Genomic DNA, 17,572 nt, shown 5'->3' with positions numbered 1-17,572 from the left:
GATGAATAAGAGACTAACTTTCCAATATCAAGTAATCTTTGACGGTCATAGGTTAACAGTATAGAGTTCACAGTAGTTAAAACTGATGTTAAGATAAGTAAAATAGCCAACGTCAACATATAAAATGAACAGGAAAGACGACTCACCACACACACCGGCGCCATCTTCTCATTTTAATAGTTCGTTTGAGACGGTTTCTATGGAGTTATTTTAATGACAAACGTCCAGAGCGCATTATATTGCCTATGCGAGAGCGCAAATCTCTCTGCTCGCAGGTGGATTCCCATTCATTCATTCTCACAGAAAACGGACGCGCTTTCTATCGATCAGACATTACATGCATGTTCTCAAAAATTATCTCCTCTTCTAAGTTTAATAACGCAACCTGTGTGGGCATCCACTGGCAGAAACATAAATTGGCGCATATGGCAACGAATGTAAATCAATATTTACAAAGCATAACAGTAGGAAATGTATCTGTTTTGCACTTGTCCTGCATTGTCCCACAAAAAAACATACTGTCCTGCAACATGGTGGTCACCCTAGCGCAGAGTAAAAAAATAATAATTACTCATTTAAATTAGTAAATTTGAACGAAAACATTACATTATAAAAAATTAAAAGAAGCAGTTTTTTGTTTTGTTTTTTGCGACCAGATCAACCGGTAAACTCCTGGAATGTCCAAGGATCCAGAAAGCGAATGCATTCAAACAGTAGGTTCAAAACAGTGCTAATGCAGAGAAAACGCACCGGCTACTCACATAACCTCAGTTCCCTGAGATAAGGGAACAAGCGTTGCGTTGTCATTTTTTATTGACGACTGCTAATGGGGAAACTCCTGTTTACTCGGTTACTGAAGCCTGAATTGTTAACGTTTGTGTAGCTGCACAAACCAATGGCACTCGAGCCCGCCAGAAGGGGTGGAGCCGACTGCTACAGGAGTCGGCTGAGCGCGCCATTTCATCAGAATCAAGGACTGAAGCGACAGCCATTGATTCGCATGCAGCTATAGCACGGCCAGTTACGCAACACTTGTTCCCTTATCTCAGGGAACCGAGGTTACGTGAGTAACCGGAGCGTTCCCTATCGAAAGAGAACTCCTGTTGCGTCGTCATTTTTTATTGACGACTGCTAATGGGGAACATCCAGTAGCGCCGTGCTATAAGCTCAGCTCAGGCACGCTCAGAGTGGGCCTCGTGAGTTTGAGCTATAAAGAGACCAGAGAGGGATCTGGGGTCTACTTGTCATAAGCCTTACCCGCCTGAAGGGGGGGGGGGGGGGGGGGGGGGGGAGTAAACATTAAACAGATAACACCTGTGCCTGCAAGGCAGGTATGTCCAAACTGTAGTCTAATAAAGGTAGACAGCGACGACCAGCCGGCAGCCGCACAAACCTCCCCAATAGAGATTCCACTGGACCAGGCCCAGGAGATGGCCATTCCTCTGGTTTTCCTCATTGCATGCCCGCTGAGGCCTAAACCAGAGCAATAGCATCCACTATCCAGTGCGATAGTCTTTGCTTTGTGACCGTCAGCCATTTAGAGTGACCTCCAAAGCACACAAAGAGCTGCTCTGTTTGTCTAAAAGACTTAGAACGCTCATAGTACACTTGTAGTGCCCGGACTGGGCACAACAACTTAGGTCCCTGTTCACCATCCGCAACTGGGATGGCTAGATGGGAGATAACCTGGGCTCTAAACGGAGTTGAGAGCACCTTCGGTACATAGAAGAACGACTTACAGTCATTGGGTTCAAACTCAAGACAGGAAGAACTGATAGACAGGGCTTGCAAGTCACCTACTCGCTTGATGGACGCTAGGGCCAAAAGCAGAGAGGTTTTGAGAGTCATGACCCTTAAGTCGGCTGTTGAAGTGGCCCAAAGGGAGGGCCCTTGAGGGTCCCCAGGACTATGGACAAGTCCCAAGTTGGTATCGTCTTAGGGCGAGGAGGGTTCAACCGCCGAGCGTCTCTAAGGAACCAATAGTCCAGCCAGCCTCGAGAGAAGGATTCGCCACGATGGCTGCCACATAGACCTTGAGCGTGGAAGGGGTGCGCCCCCTATCCAGCAGCTCTTGCAGAAGGGTTAGCCCGTGGGACATGTCACATGAAACCGGATCCTGGTTATGTGTTGAACACCAATCACTGAAGACTGACCCCTTGAGGGCGTAGAGGCATCGTGTAGATGGAGCTCTAGCCTTTTAAATGGTATTAGTGACTCTCGCTGGGAGTTAACTAGGATCCCATCGAGCGGCCAGACATGAAGGCTCCACAGTTCCGGCTGGGGATGCCAAATCTTGCCCTGCGCTTGCGAGAGTAGATCTCTCCTCAGTGGTACTGACTACGGTGCTGCAGACAGCAGCTGAATCATCTCTGGGATCCAGACTTGGTTCCTCCAGAGGGGGGCCACGAGGAGGATTGGTTTCCCTGATTCCCGCTGCTTTGAGCATCCCGCTGCTTTGAAAAATAAGTTGGGCAGTGACAGTTGTCTCTGGAGGCGAAGAGGTCAGCCTCTGCCTAGCCGAAAACTGACCAAATCATCTGAACCGCCTGGGGATGTAGATTCCATTCCCCTGGAGCTACATTGTTCCTTGACAACATATCCGCTCCTTGGTTCAGTCTGCCCGGCACATGAACCGCCCGTAGTGAGAGGAGCTCTTTCTGTGCCCAAAGCAGGAGACTCGAGTCATCTTGTGAATCATCCAGCCTCCAAGGCCCGGACTCCGCCTCGGCCCATAAACCCAGTGGCTCCACCTCAGCTCCTAGCTCCCTCGCCTCCACCGTCACCCATCGATCTACCAGCTCCACCGGGCTCCCTCGTCCCTCCGGCTCCGCCTTGGTCGGGCGTCGACCCGCCATCGCCTCAGGACTCCTCTCCTCTGGCTGCGCCTCGTCGCTCCGTCCCACCAGCTCCGTTGGGCTCCTTCCTCCCTTCAGCTTCACCTGGGTCCTCAGTTGCTCCGGCTCCACTGCGGATCTCTGGGTCTCCGCCTCCACCTCGGTCGCTAGAGCCCTCGGCTCCACCCTGGCCCCCGGGATCCTCGGCATCCCCCTGGCTCGTTGGCTCTCCGTCTCCACCCCGGGCTCCTCCCCTGGAGTCAGCAGCCATCCCTCCTCCATGGCTCCTCCCTCCGTCGGCTCCACCGTGGGCCATCTTCACGGCTGTGGCCTGGGTCCAGCTGTGCGCCTCCTGCTCCGGGTCCCTCCTGTCTCTTCCCTGGCTCCTCCCTCCTTCGTCGCCTCCCTGGTCTCTGTCTGCCGGCCCCCTCCCAGGGGTCCGTCCTCCTCCTGAGCCTCCTCCTTAGTTCCCGCCCGTCCCTCCCCTTTGGATGTTACTACGGTGCGAGGACGCACCTTCCGGGAGGGGGCGATATGTCAGGAGTATGGACTGTTTTGTGTGTGTTTTGCTCCCCATGTGACCCAGTTTCTCCCTCATGTTGAGTGTTAATTTGATTCCAGGTGTGTCTTGTCTTCCTCCCTGATTACCCTGTGTTTAAAAGCCCCAGTCCTTCTGTTAGTGTTTGTTCGGTTCTAAACGTCATTCCAAGTGTTCCCGTGTCTCCTACGTGTGTGGACTATTGAAGACTCCTGTGTTTTGAAGTACTCCTCGCTCCCTCGTTCCTTGCTCCTAGTGAACTGTGACACTTTTATAGTTTTTACAGTTTTTTTTTTTTTTTTAAATGAACACTCAACCACCTTATTCTTATATTCTTATATCTTATAGAAAGCCTGCTTGCATGTAGACCAGGGGTCGGCAATTTTCCTAAGGGGCCACAAGAAAACTTAGGCAATTTAGAGGGCAATAATACACCTAACTCGATTCTTTATTTTCAAAAATGTATATAAGTAAAACTGTAAATGAATGAAAATGTGAAGAACAATATTTTATGAACGTTCACAAAAACAGTTTTGAAATTGTGCATTTTTTTTTTTTTTTTTTTTTTTACAGTGTTTCAAAAACTAGCATCACAACTTTGGACAAAAAAAAGCAAGTACTGGTATTTCAAAGACCAGCATCACATTAGAGCAATTCCAGCGTTATTGAGGTTACATTCGCAGTCAACATATAAATTTAATGTGAGTTGGGCCTCAAATTTTGTGTAATTTCTATTGTTGGGCCATGATTGTCCCTTGAACTTGAATATTTGTATTCATTTGTTCTGGTTTGTTTTCTGTTTTTCACCTCTTTCCTTTTAATACATATTAATTGATAATGTCCTCTACTGCTGTAGTATTTTAGTATTTTGAGAATTACATATAACAAATCAGTGACTATACTTTGTTTTTTTTTTGTTTTTTTTCGTTTTGTGGTGTGAAGAACTAGATGTGTTATGGTAAATTAAATATGTTAATAAGAGGGTTTCTGTGGTTTGTGGTTTCTGTGTCTTAATGCACCATTTCTAGCACACCAAGATTTGGCCTGGTTGTATTTTGGTACTGTTTTAATGTTTTTTTTAAACGTTTCTTTCCAACGTGCAGATTACGTTATTTTAACACCTAAATAAAACGTCCTACAAAAGTTTTAATATAGTCCGGTTGCTCATTGTTGGCCAAATGTTAATGTTTTGTAGCTAAAGAAAACATACAAAATTTGTTTTTGCACAGCGTTTCTTTCTTCTTCTTTTTTTTTTTTTTTTTTTGACTTTGTTCATTGCTGGAAGAATCTTATTTTTTTGCATTTTGTTTGACATAAAGCGGTGCCCATGGACAGTTGTAGCCTACTGATCACAATATTTTCCCATTGCCACACACACACACACACATACACAAGCATTTGGCCTGGTTGCATTTTGGTAATGTTTTTACGTTTTTTTACGTTGCTTTCCAACGTGCAGATTACGTTATTTTAACACCTGAATACAACGTCTTTCAAAAGTTGCAGTTGGTCTGCTTTCGTTTTGGTCGTAGATAAACCTGTTATTTCCTTTTTTTTTTTTTTACTACTTAAAGAGAACATTCCAGGTTGGCATTTTTTACAACATTTTTAAAACGTTTTACTACAACATTACCTAATTGCAACCAAAATACAACGTTGTGAAAAGTTTTGTGTTTGCTGGGTGTATTTTGTAATTTGTATTTTGTAATACACTATTTATACATGCATTTATTTAACATTAATTTACATTTTCTTGCATTTGTACCTAAAACACCTGTATACACAAATACCACATAATTTTTATTTTGTATATTGTGACTTTCAAAAAATTATATATTATTATTTCCTATTTATTGATTCTATTTTTATTATCTGTGTCTTTTCTTGTCACTGTCATTCTGTTTGTGCTGTGGAAACCTCTCTCACCATAAAAAAATTCCTTGTATGCGTAAACATACCTGCTATCTGTTCTTAATGCTCACCCTTGTGTCATTCCAATCCTGTAAGACCTTTGCTTATCTTTGGAACATGAATTAAGATATTTTTGACGAAATCCGAGAGCTTCCTATCCCTCTACGGTCAGTCATGCAACTTACACATTCAATGTCCAGAACGGTAGGAAAGACGTCATTAAGTAATCCATGTCATTAAGTAAGTATATCATTAAGTAATCCATTTTATTAAGCACATGAGTGCTCTTTTTATTTGCACAAAAAACATAATTTACTACTTTATTTCCAAAAATATTATTCAAAAACGTGTTGTGGTACTCTAGTGAACACTCACTCGTGTGCGTTGTGTTGACGCAAGTCTTCTATGGCATGAACACAACACAAATGCATTTTAATGCTTTTGTGAACACAATGCAGATCAATATTTTCATAAATAAAGTTGTCAATTGTTTTAGTGTGCAAACAAAGCACTCACATTGCTTAAAATGTAGTTAAACCACTGAAGTCACATGGAGTACTTTAACGATGTCTTTCCTACCATTCTGGGCTTGGAATGTGTAAGTTGCATTGGTGCCTATGAAGGGAAAGCGCTCGGATTTCATCAGAAAGATTAAAGAAGGTGTTACAGGTGTGAAATGACATCAGGGTGAGTAATTCATGACATAATTTCCATTTTTGGGTGAAATAAACCTTTAATTCGTCCATGGTTCCAACTGGAATAAAATGAAAGAAGCTGTTTTGGTGCTCAGTGCAAACTGGTATGTATTAAAATGTATGCTCACTGAATGTTATTACAGGACAGAAGAAAATGTTGCTCTAGAACTTTACTTGCTAGCTGACAAGTGACGACAGCTTGCTTGGCAAAAGGTAAATGAAATAAGTTGACTTTACTTAGAAAAACTGAGGAAACCGATTGCCTTAAATTGTCCAAGTAAAGTAGAACATTAATGTTTAGTTGGCGCACACTCTTAGAAGAAAAGGTTCTATATAGAACCTTAAAAGGTTCTATCAGGCGCTACATATTTGGAAACCCCTAAAATGTTCTATAATAGAACCCTTTAGGGGTTCCCATCATGGGATCATTCTTTGGATTTAATTTTTGTTTTGTTTTAATTAAATTTTAAGGCTTAAACAGCTCATATAACCAATTTATCACTAGAAAAACTGAAATATCCATAAGCATAACACATCAAGGTTTTGTGTGATCATTTAAGACATTTTTATTAGCATTTACTGTGACAAGCAATATATAACACAGCAATTCATAGTGCAACAGTTACAGAGATTAACATAAATCCATGTTTCTTTATTTATTCATACTTTTTAAAATCATTTTTACCTGTCTAAATAGCACTCTCCGTTTTAGAAATATAGGTTTTTCAACCCCCTCCACCTTACTCACCCAGCCAACATTTCAGTCACAAATATATGTTAATTGCTAAGAAACTACACACAAAAAAACAACAACAAAAAAACAACAACAACGGAATGGAATGTTAACTTGCACAAATAAATAAACTTACAGTTAACTTGCCAAAAATTATTATTATTATTATTTAAATAAATACACAAGTTAGAATGTGAAAAGTTTGTCATGAAATAGTACCGGTATATTAATACTTTGAGGATGTGATTCTGGTCAAGTTTGTCCTACTGGTTTCTGTTCATACAATATCAGTCAATGGAGCCCGACTCACAGAAGCTTCATGACATTATTTGATTATACTTTTAAAGCTTCTGAAAGTTGGTCTCTGTTGACTGATATTGTATGAACAGAAACCAGCAGGATAAACTTCCAAAATCACCTTTTGTGTGAAACACACAGGGATTGAACAGTATGAAGGCCAGTAAATAATGATTGTTTTAATATGTTTGGGAGAGCTAACACTTTTAGCCCCCCCCAAAAAAAGTTGTATGAAATGTAGGTTTCACTTTATTTTGATGGTCCTTTTAATACATTGTTAGTAATGTATTAGTAGACTGGTAGGGTTAGGGTTAGAATAAGTTGACATACTTGGAAAGTTCCTTATAGTCAGTAGAGTGTCTGTTGGGAGACCATCACAATAAAGAGTTAGCAGACAGTTTACTAATACTCTAATGAGAGTTTATTGACATGTAGTTGCAACATTACTTAGTGTCAACAGAATGTTCAAAAGGGACCATCAAAATAAAGTGTTAGCGAAATATATGTACCGTATGCATTTCTATTCTAGTACTACCTTCAATAAATAAACTATTAAGCATATGTGCCCGTGAAACTTTCAAAAAAGGATTTACAAAAATCACATTTAAATTCATGCATTTAGCAGATGCTTTTGTCCAAAGCGATTTACAGTGCTTTTCAGTAATTTGCAGTAATAATACAGCGACCCCCAATCCCCCTGGAGCAACCTGAAGAAAAGAACCTTGCTGAATGACAATTCAATTCAATTCAAGTTTATTTGTATAGCGCTTTTTACGATACAAATCGTTGCAAAGCAGCTCTACAGGAATTTAAGTTTCCACAATATATTTATATATTGCAGAACCTTAATATGTTTGACTTATGGCAAAATTAGGTAATTCTGTATGTTGTCTGAGCATTGGCATCCTCCGAAGTCCTCTGAGGGGTTGGTATCATCTTTCTCAGGTTTTCGGTCATCTCAGACCATTTAAGGGTTGGATCCAGACTGAAGCTTCTGTAATTCCTAGTTCCCTATCAGTCGGTCACTCCGAGTCACGTCGGTGACCGACGAATTGGGATCTCGCTTAGAGAGACCAATCCCCTACGAGAGTATCTAAACAAGCCAATGGATATTGGCATGCGATTATTGCATCCAGCTGCCGCTAATCACAGCGTGAGTATAAGTAGGCAGCGGGTGCAGCGCATATTCAGCTTTTCGCTTCGGAGCCGAGCGTTCATCGTTCTGCTCCTGACCAACCTACAGTGTCTGCAAGTCAGTGCGCTCTTCGAGGCATTCTTGTGCTGGTGGTACGGCGCGTCAGTGGCAGTGGTTCTTCCTGTGTCGAGTGGATTGCACACATCAGGTTGCACTACCCCCTGATTGTGTTGCAAATGGCCATCTCCCCTGTGCGCTTCAACACACTGAAAGAGTGATTTCTCTAAAAGAGCATTCACGGGTGCGTCTTTTTAAAGACGACGTTGCATCTGGCAAACTCGATGTTACGTCTTTGTAAAGACGAGTTGGGTCTTGCTTCAGACAACGTGTCACCCGTGCGTTTCTGGATGCGGTCGTTACCTGGTGCCGGGTGATGGTCATGATCGCTGCCTCACATGCCTGGGCAGTAAGCATGCTGAGGTGGCGCTCGTGGATGAGGCATCTTCTCATGGTGGGAAGATGATCATCTTGGAGTTGCGGGCCAGGCTCTGATACCTCGACAAAGGGACGGAGCTCTGTTGCCTCTGCCTTGATTTGGCTCTCGTTCTGGCTGCAGACAGACGGGGACCATTTCAGGCGGTGGCATGGTGGCAAACCCTCCAGGGAACCACCCCCGAGGGACCATCGCCCCTCTTGCGCTCCAAAACCAGTTGAGCTGTCAGTGGAACGTGCTGGGCCCTCTACAAGGGGAGCACCAGCAGTTACCCTGGCGCTCCTCCCGATGACCAGACGTCGACTGCTGCATCGGAGGGTGAGCTGGAGATTTCTGGGCAAGAAGATTCGGTTGCTGCTGCTCCGGCAGTAGCAGTGCCTGAGTCGGATCTAGAAATCACGGCTATGCTTTCCCTGGCCACTGAGAGGGTAGGGCTCGAGTGGAGATCCCACCGTGTCCCGAGCCCTCGAGGTTGGACGACTGGTTTCTCGGGGTAGCTTGCGCTGGTTCTCAGCGCCCTGCCCCAGTGCCTCTCTTCCCGGAGGTGCATGGGGAACTTACCAGGTCGTGGACGGCACCTTTTACTGCCAGAAACCGCCCTGTTAACTCCTCCCCCTCACCACCCTCGGTGGTGGCGCAGCTAGGGGGTATACGGGGGTCCCCCCGGTAGAGCGGTCGGTTGCGATGCAGTTGTGTCCTAATACCGTCTCTACTCGGCGGGGCGAACCGTGCCTCCCCTTCCGGGCCTGTAGGTACTCGCCTGGTCTGTCCGGCGGTGCTTATATGGCCTGTGGGGAAGCTGCCTCCACCTTACGCTATGGCGTTACTGCAGGGTCCTCAGGCGAAAAGCACTGAGGACATGCACGGGGGTGGTTACGATCCGGAAGCTCTGAGAGCTTGTACCTCGGGCCTCGCGCTACGAGCGACGAAGGTGACGCGGTCTCTGGGTCGTGCGATGTCCACACTTGTGGTCCAGGACGTTCACCCCTGGCTGTGTCTGGTTGACATGGGGACGCCGACAAAGTATCGGTTCCTCAAGGGCCCTGTGTCCCAGACTGGCCTCTTCGGCGACGCAGTCAAGAACATGGCTCAGCAGTTCTCGGCTGCTCACGAGCAGGCTGAGGCGATCCAACACCTCCTGCCCCGGCGGGCAGCTGCTGCCTCCACCCGTCCGCCGGCTGCAGCGCCCCAACCTGCTTGTCGCCGAGGGCGGCCCGTGCGTCCGTCCCTGCTCCAGCACCGCATCCGCAGCAGCTTCCAGAAGCGGTTGTCTCTGCCTCTGGGTCCCAAGAGGGCATGGAGAGTCACGGACGGACCAACTCCGGACCGCGCTCATCCTCCTCTTCGCCAGCTGGCAGCAGTGGGCAGTGCCCTACTCACGCACCCTCTGCCAAACCTCGGAACCAGGTAAGCGCGCACCGCACACTCGGACCCCTTGGTCTGCCATGGGCCGTGTTCCTGTGTTCCACCTCGCTGCCCCACCGTGGGTACGTCGGTGGTCCCGCTGGTCCGCTTGTACGGTGTTTGGGTGCCTGCGTCTACCCAGCCCGTCTTGCTGGCTCCAGTGGACCATCTGACTCGGCTATGCGGCTCAGTCTCCTCCCAAGTTCAGGGGCTTCCACCTCACAGCAGTGAAGGCAGCTGATGCTCATGTCTCGTGTGGAGAGATCGCTGTCCTACTGGCGGAGGACGCGATGGAGCCGGTCCCTCCAGCCGATATGAAGACAGGGCTTGCAACCCTTACTTCATTGCACCCAAGAAAGCGGTGGGTTACGACCAATCTTGGTTCTGCGTGTCTGGAACTGGGCCCTTCACAGGCTTTCGTTCAAGACGCTCACGCAGAAACGCACCTTTGGGTGCATCCGTCCCCGAGATTGGTTTGCAGCGGTCGACCTGAAGGACGTATACTTCCATGTGTCGATTCCTTCCGCGCCACAGGTCATTCCTGCGGTTTGCGTCGAAGGACGGGCCTATCAGTACAAGGTCCTGCCCTTCGGGCTGTCCCTGTTACCCCGTGTCTTCACGAAAGTTGCGGAGGCAGCCCTTGTTCCCATGAGAGAACAGGGCGTTCGCATTTTCAACTACCTCAATGACTGGCCCATACTGGCTCAGTCTCAGGACCAGTTGTGCGAACACAGGGATTTGGTGTCACACCTCAGCCAGTTGGGCCTTCAGGTCAACTGGGAAAAGAGCAAACTCTCCTCGACGCAGAGGTTCTCTTTTCTCGGTATGGAGTTGGATTCGGTCAGCCAGACAGCACACCTCACGCAGGAACGTGCTCTGTCGGTGTTGAACTGCCTGAATAGGTTCAAGAGCAGGTCAGCGGTCCCACTGAAACAATTTCAGAGGCTCCTGGGTCACGCCGCTGGGGCTGCTTCATATGAGACCGCTTCAACACTGGCTCCATGGCCAAGTCCTGAGGTGGGCGTGGCAGCGCGGCACTCACCGGGTCCAAGTTACACCGGCCTGCCGCCGAACCCTCACCCCGTGGTCAGACCTCTCATTTCTGCTGGCAGGAGTGCCCCTGGAACAGGTCTCCAGGCTTGCTGTGATTTACACAGATGCCTCCACCACCGGCTGGGGCGCCACGTTCAACGGGCTTGCAGTGTCGGGGGTTTGGACGGGCCTCCTACTGCACTGGCACATCAATTGCCTAGAGTTGCTAGCAGTACGTCTGGCCTTGATCCGTCTCAGAAGGCGCTCACGAGGCAAGCACGTACTCGTCCGCATGGACAACACTGCGACCGTTGTGTACATCAATCGACACGGTGGTCTACGCTCCCGTTGCATGTCGCAACTCGCAACTCGCCCGCCACCTCCTCCTCTGGAGTCAGAAGCATCTGAGGTCGCTTCGTGCCATTCATATTCCGGGCTTGCTCAACCGGGCAGCCGACGAGCTGTCACGAGCTGCGCTCCCCGGAGAGTGGAGACTCCATCCCCAGACGGTCCAGCTGATCTGGAGACATTTCGGACCCGCTCAGGTAGACCTGTTTGCGTCTCTAGAAACCTCTCATTGCCAGTTGTTTTACTCCCTGACCGAGGGAACACTCGGCACGGATGCACTGGCACACAGCTGGCCGCGGGGCCTTCGCAAGTAGGCGTTTCCCCCAGTGAGCCTTCTCGCACAGACGCTGTGCAAGATCAGGGAGGACGAGGAGCAGGTCCTTCTCGTGGCGCCGTACTGGCCCACTCGGACTTGGTTCCCAGAACTGATGCCTCCTTGGCAGATTCCTCTGAGGAAGGATCTACTGACTCAGAGACGGGGCACCTTATGGCACCCGCGTCCAGACCTCTGGAAGCTAAATGTCTGGTCCCTGGACAGGACGCGCAGGTTCTAGTTGACCTACCCCAAGGGGTAGTTGACACCATCACTTCGGCTAGAGCGCCGTCCACGAGACAGGCCTACGCCTTGAAATGGATCCTGTTCGTCGAGTGGTGTTCTTCTCACCGAGAAAACCCCCGAAAGTGCCCGATCAGAGTCGTGCTTTCCTTTTTGCAGCAGGGGTTGGAGCGAAGGCTGTCTCCCTCCACCCTTAAAGTCTATGTGGCTGCGATTGCTGCCAACCATGACCCCGTGGAAGGGAAGTCGGTGGGTAAGCATGACTTGGTCATCAGGTTCCTTAGGGGGGCAAGAAGGTTAAATCCTCCACGGCCCCCCTCTATACCCTCTTGGGACCTGTCTCTAGTGCTCAAAGCACTACAGCAGGCCCCATTTGAGCCTTTGCAGTCAGTTGAGCTGCAGTTTCTTTCAATGAAGACTCTGCTCCTGCTTGCATTGGCCTCCATCAAGAGGGTAGGGGACCTGCACGCATTTTCGGTCGACGATTCGTGCCTAGAGTTCGGGCCGGCTGACTCCCAGGTAATCCTGAGGCCCCGGCCTGGCTACGTGCCCAAGGTTCCCACTACTCCCTTCAGGGACCAGGTGGTGAGCCTGTAAGCGCTGCCCTCGGAGGAGGCAGACCCAGCCCTTGCTTTGGTTTGTCCCGTCCGAGCGCTAAGATGCTACGTTGACAGGACACAAAGCTTCAGGACCTCAGACCAGCTCTTTGTTTGTCACGGAGGCCGGCAGAAGGGGAAGGCCGTCTCCAAGCAGAGGATGGCCCACTGGATAGTGGATGCCATCACCCTGGCTTATCAGGTACAGGGTGTGCCCTGCCCGTTCAGGTTGAGAGCTCACTCTACTAGAGCTGCTGCATCCTCCTGGGCGTTGGCTCGTGGCTCCTCGCTGGCAGATATTGTAGAGCTGTGGGCTGGGCGACCCCTAACACGTTCGCTAGGTTCTATAGCCTTCGTGTGGAACCGGTTTCCTCCTGTGTTCTCACCTCAAACGGGTAGAAGCACTGAGAGGCTCCGTTTTCGGGGCGGCTTGCTAAAATTGCTCCAGAGAGTCCGTACTGTAGACCCTGTCGAGTTCCTCCGTCCCCTCGGCAGTCAGATGTGGCGGAGCATCTGACGCTAGGCCCTCACTCGTTGAATCCGTGAGAACCGGTAGAGGGCTGGGTTCCATATGAAATACCTTTTTGACCCCATATGTGTATAGTCCACGGTATAGCCTGAGAGCCGTGTTTCCCCGGCAGGTCTTCTGTCAATCTCCATGAGGTACAATTCCTCTAATTCTCCATATGTGCCTAAGGTTGATCATATGCGTAATTGCTCCGAACCTCCTGCGGGAAGGGCGAGCTTCCGTAGCGTCCGGTTCCAACTGGAACGGGTACGTTTTCCCAGTGTTATCCAGTCTTACTGAGTGGGTAGTGCCAAGGCAACAGTAGTTGGTCTTCTGTGGTAGCCCTGACCTGCGCCAAAAAATAGGGGCTCAGGAGGCTCCACAGGACACTGGAAGGGGCAGTACCCGTGGCCCTTTAGTAGGGATCACAATTCGTCGGTCACCGACGTGACTCGGAGTGACCGACTGATAGGGAACGTCTCGGTTACGTTTGTAACCCTCGTACCCTGAAGAAGGGAACGGAGACGTCACGTCCCGTCGCCACGGCTGCTGTACCACCGCTGAGCGGCCGGGTCACCGGCTCGGCTCCTCAGCGAAAACCTGAATATGCGCTGCACCCGCTGCCTACTTATACTCACGCTGTGATTAGCGGCAGCTGGATGCAATAATCGCATGCCAATATCCATTGGCTTGTTTAGATACTCTCGTAGGGGATTGGTCTCTCTAAGCGAGATCCCAATTCGTCGGTCACCGACGTGACGTCTCCGTTCCCTTCTTCAGGGAACGAGGGTTACATACGTAACCGAGACGTTACCACGGGATGTTAATCCCATGACAGAAACAGAGAAACAAATAGAGACATAATTAGCGTAGCTGCTGTTCCATCTAAGCAAAAATTATTTGTTCAACCCAAGCTAAAGAATAATAATAAACGTACATTTGATCAGATATAACTGCAGTACAAGATTATAAGATGCATTATGTGAATGCTTGGCTAAAGAGATGTGTCTTTAATCTAGATTTGAACAGAGAGAGTGTGTCTGAACCCCGAACGTTATCAGGTAGGCTATTCCAGAGTTTGGGAGCCAAATGTGAAAAAGCTCTACCTCCTTTAGTGGACTTTGCTATCCTAGGTACTACCAAAAGTCCAGAGTTTTGCGACCTTAGGGAGCGGGTTGGATTGTAGCGTGGTAGAAGACAAGTTAGGTACGCAGGAGCTAAACAATTTAGGGCCTTATAGGCAAGTAATGATATTTTGTAAATGATACGGAACTGAATTGGTAGCCAGTGCAGAGACTGTAAAATTGGGGTAATATGATCATATTTTCTTGACCTGGTAAGAACTCTAGCCGTTGCATTTTGAACTATCTGTAGCTTGTTTATTGAAGATGCAGGACAACCACCTAGCAGTGCATTACAATAGTCTAGTCTAGAGGTCATGAATGCATGAACTAGCTTTTCTGCATCAGAAACAGGTAGCATGTTTCGAAGCTTGGCAATGTTTCTAAGATGGAAGAATGCTGTTTTTGTAACATGGGAAATATGATTTTCAAAGGACAAGTTGCTGTCTAATATAACACCCAGATTTTTGACTTTAGAGGACGTGACAGTGCATCCGTCTAGTTGCAAATTGTAATCCAAGAGATTCTGTGTACTGTTTTTTGGTCCAATAAGTAACATCTCTGTCTTATCTGAATTTAATAGGAGGAAATTATTGGTCATCCGATCTTTTAAATTTTTTACACAATATATTAGCTTAGAAGTTTCATCTGGTCTTGTTCAGATATATAGTTGAGTATCATCAGCATAACAATGAAAACGAATCCCGTATTTTCTAATAATATTACCAAGGGGCAACATGTATATTGAAAATAGCAGAGGACCTAGGACAGATCCTTGTGGTACTCCATACTTTACTGGTGATAATTGTGATGACTCTCCTTTTAAATGAACAAAGTGGTAGCGATCGGACAGGTAGGATCTAAACCATCTTAAAGCCTGCCCTTGAATACCAGTATAGTTTTGTAATCGATCTATGAGTGTGTCATGGTCTATAGTGTCGAACACAGCACTAAGATCAAATAATACTAGCAATAAGATGCAGCCTTGGTCTGAAGCAAGAAGCAAGTCATTTGTAATTTTAACAAGTGCAGTTTCTGTGCTATGGTGAAGCCTGAAACCTGACTGAAATTCTTCATAGAGATAATTTTTTTGCAAGAAGGAGCACAATTGAACAGACACAACTTTTTCTAAAATTTTAGACATAAACGGAAGATTTGAAATGGGTCTGTAATTTGCCAGTTCATTAGAATCTAATTGTGGTTTCTTAATAAGAGGCTTAATAACTGCCAGCTTGAATGGTTTTGGGACGTGACCTAAAGATAACGATGAGTTAATAATATTGAGAAGCGGTTCTTCTGCTACAGGTAACAACTCTTTCAGTAGTTTACTGGGTACATGATCTAATAAACACATTGTTGGTTTAGATGCACTGATAAGTTTATTTAGCTCTTCCTGTCCTATAGTTGTAAAGCACTGCAGTTTTTCTTTGGGTGCGATGAATGAAGCTGAAATACTAGACGCAGTAGAATCTACATTTGATATTGTATTTCTGATGTCATCTATTTTATCAGTAAAGAAATTCATAAAGTCATGACTATTAAACTGTGGGGGAATATTTAGATCATTTGTTAATCTAGCCACTGTGCTAAATAAGAACCTTGGATTGTTTTGGTTATTATCTATGAGTTTGCAGATATGCTCTACCCTGGCAGCTTTTAGAGCCTGTCTATAGCTCGACATACTGTTTTTCCACGCAATTCTAAAAACTTCCAAGTTAGTTTTTCTCCATTTGTGCTCAAGATTACGAGTTTCTTTCTTGAGAGAATGGGTATAACTGTTGTACCATGGCGCAGTACGTTTTTCTCTAACCTTTTTCAATTTGAGGGGGGCAACAGCTTCTAATGTATTAGAGAAGATAGTGCCCATGTTGCTAGTCATTTCGTCTAGTTCATGTGTATTTATGGGTACACAGAGCAGTTGAGATAAATCATGTGGAGCATCTCAAACTTCATCTCTGACTGTTGCTGTGAGTTTGGGTTTATTATAACACTCACACCGAGTTTACACGGTTTGATGTCCACATATTCATTTTATTACAGTGGCTATAGCATTTCTGTCCTAAAGAAATGGCCAAATATTAAAGATTAAGTGTACATTTGAATTAAATGGTGCTTGGTCAATATTAAACAGTAATGTGTAAAAATAATCATCTGGCCGCTGGCGCCCCCTGCAGGCCTTTGTTGTTATGCGTCATCTACATTAGCTCTTTTGTTTAAAATACATTATGTATTTTAACAGTTTTGTTCAATAAAACCATATGATTTCTTCTTTCTGATAATTTATTTGAACTAATTATTATTGCATCATTGCTATTATATATGTACTTTAAGTCATTTTAAAAGCTATTGTTCACTTAAATCCATTTTTATTACCGCAAAAAATTAATAAATAATAAGAATTATATGGCCCTATGAAATCCGTTTTATTTCCAAATTCAGTTTTGTTCAATTTTATTAATCAAAAAGCCTGTCTAATTAATTGAGTTTTACAGTTTTATTTGTACCAAATTCTGTTTTCCATTATTTTCTGGATTCCATTTGAATTGTTCCATTAAATTTTAATAATAAAAATCATCTCCAATTAATTGATTTTATATTTAAAAAACATTTTTTCAGAAATATTGCACATTTACATTTTTCACCTAAATAAATTCTGGTAAATAATATATCTGGTAAATACTCCTTTAAAAAGTGTTTTTTTATTATAATTTTATTATTATTAAACTAGAACACGTGGATATGTTGTCATTATTACACTATAATACTGAACTATGATTTCAGTGATTTGGACTGAGATGGACACTTGCTTCTTGCTCTCTATGTTGCATATCACTTTTGCTTTAAAAAAGGATTTCATATAAATTTGGATTTCATTTGGTTTAATAAAATATTTTTAAGTAAAATTTTTGTTGTTTTTTTGGCGGGAAATTAATCGTTTAGATTAATCGATTAATCGAAAAATTAGTCGATAGATGAATAAAAATAAAAATAGTCGTTAGTGGCAGCCCTAATGTGATTGTTAGAACAATAAGTTTGAATAAAGCTTTTCACGTGTTGTTCACTTTTTATGTATTTATTTATTGTGAAGCTTACTTTTATTCATTCATTTACTAATTTTTATATATTTCCTATTGTTGTCAATAAATAAAGTAGCATTTTATAAATGAATTATATACCATTCACACATCAGCATTCTCCATACTGGTAAACTGTGTGATGTCAGTCATCAGAAATGACCTTTAAATGTTACGCTGTTTTCTTCATTCACCTGGATGAGCAGAAGCAGTTCAGTTTCAATTTCTGTTTAATTTGACAACATTTTTTTGACTTCTGAGTGACAGACGTAAGGGGTCGTTTACCCAGAACGTGTC

The sequence above is a fragment of the Barbus barbus genome (genome assembly GCF_936440315.1).
Source record: "Barbus barbus genome assembly, chromosome: 8".
Lineage (NCBI taxonomy): Eukaryota > Metazoa > Chordata > Actinopteri > Cypriniformes > Cyprinidae > Barbus > Barbus barbus.
Note: the sequence above shows the minus strand (reverse complement) of the source record.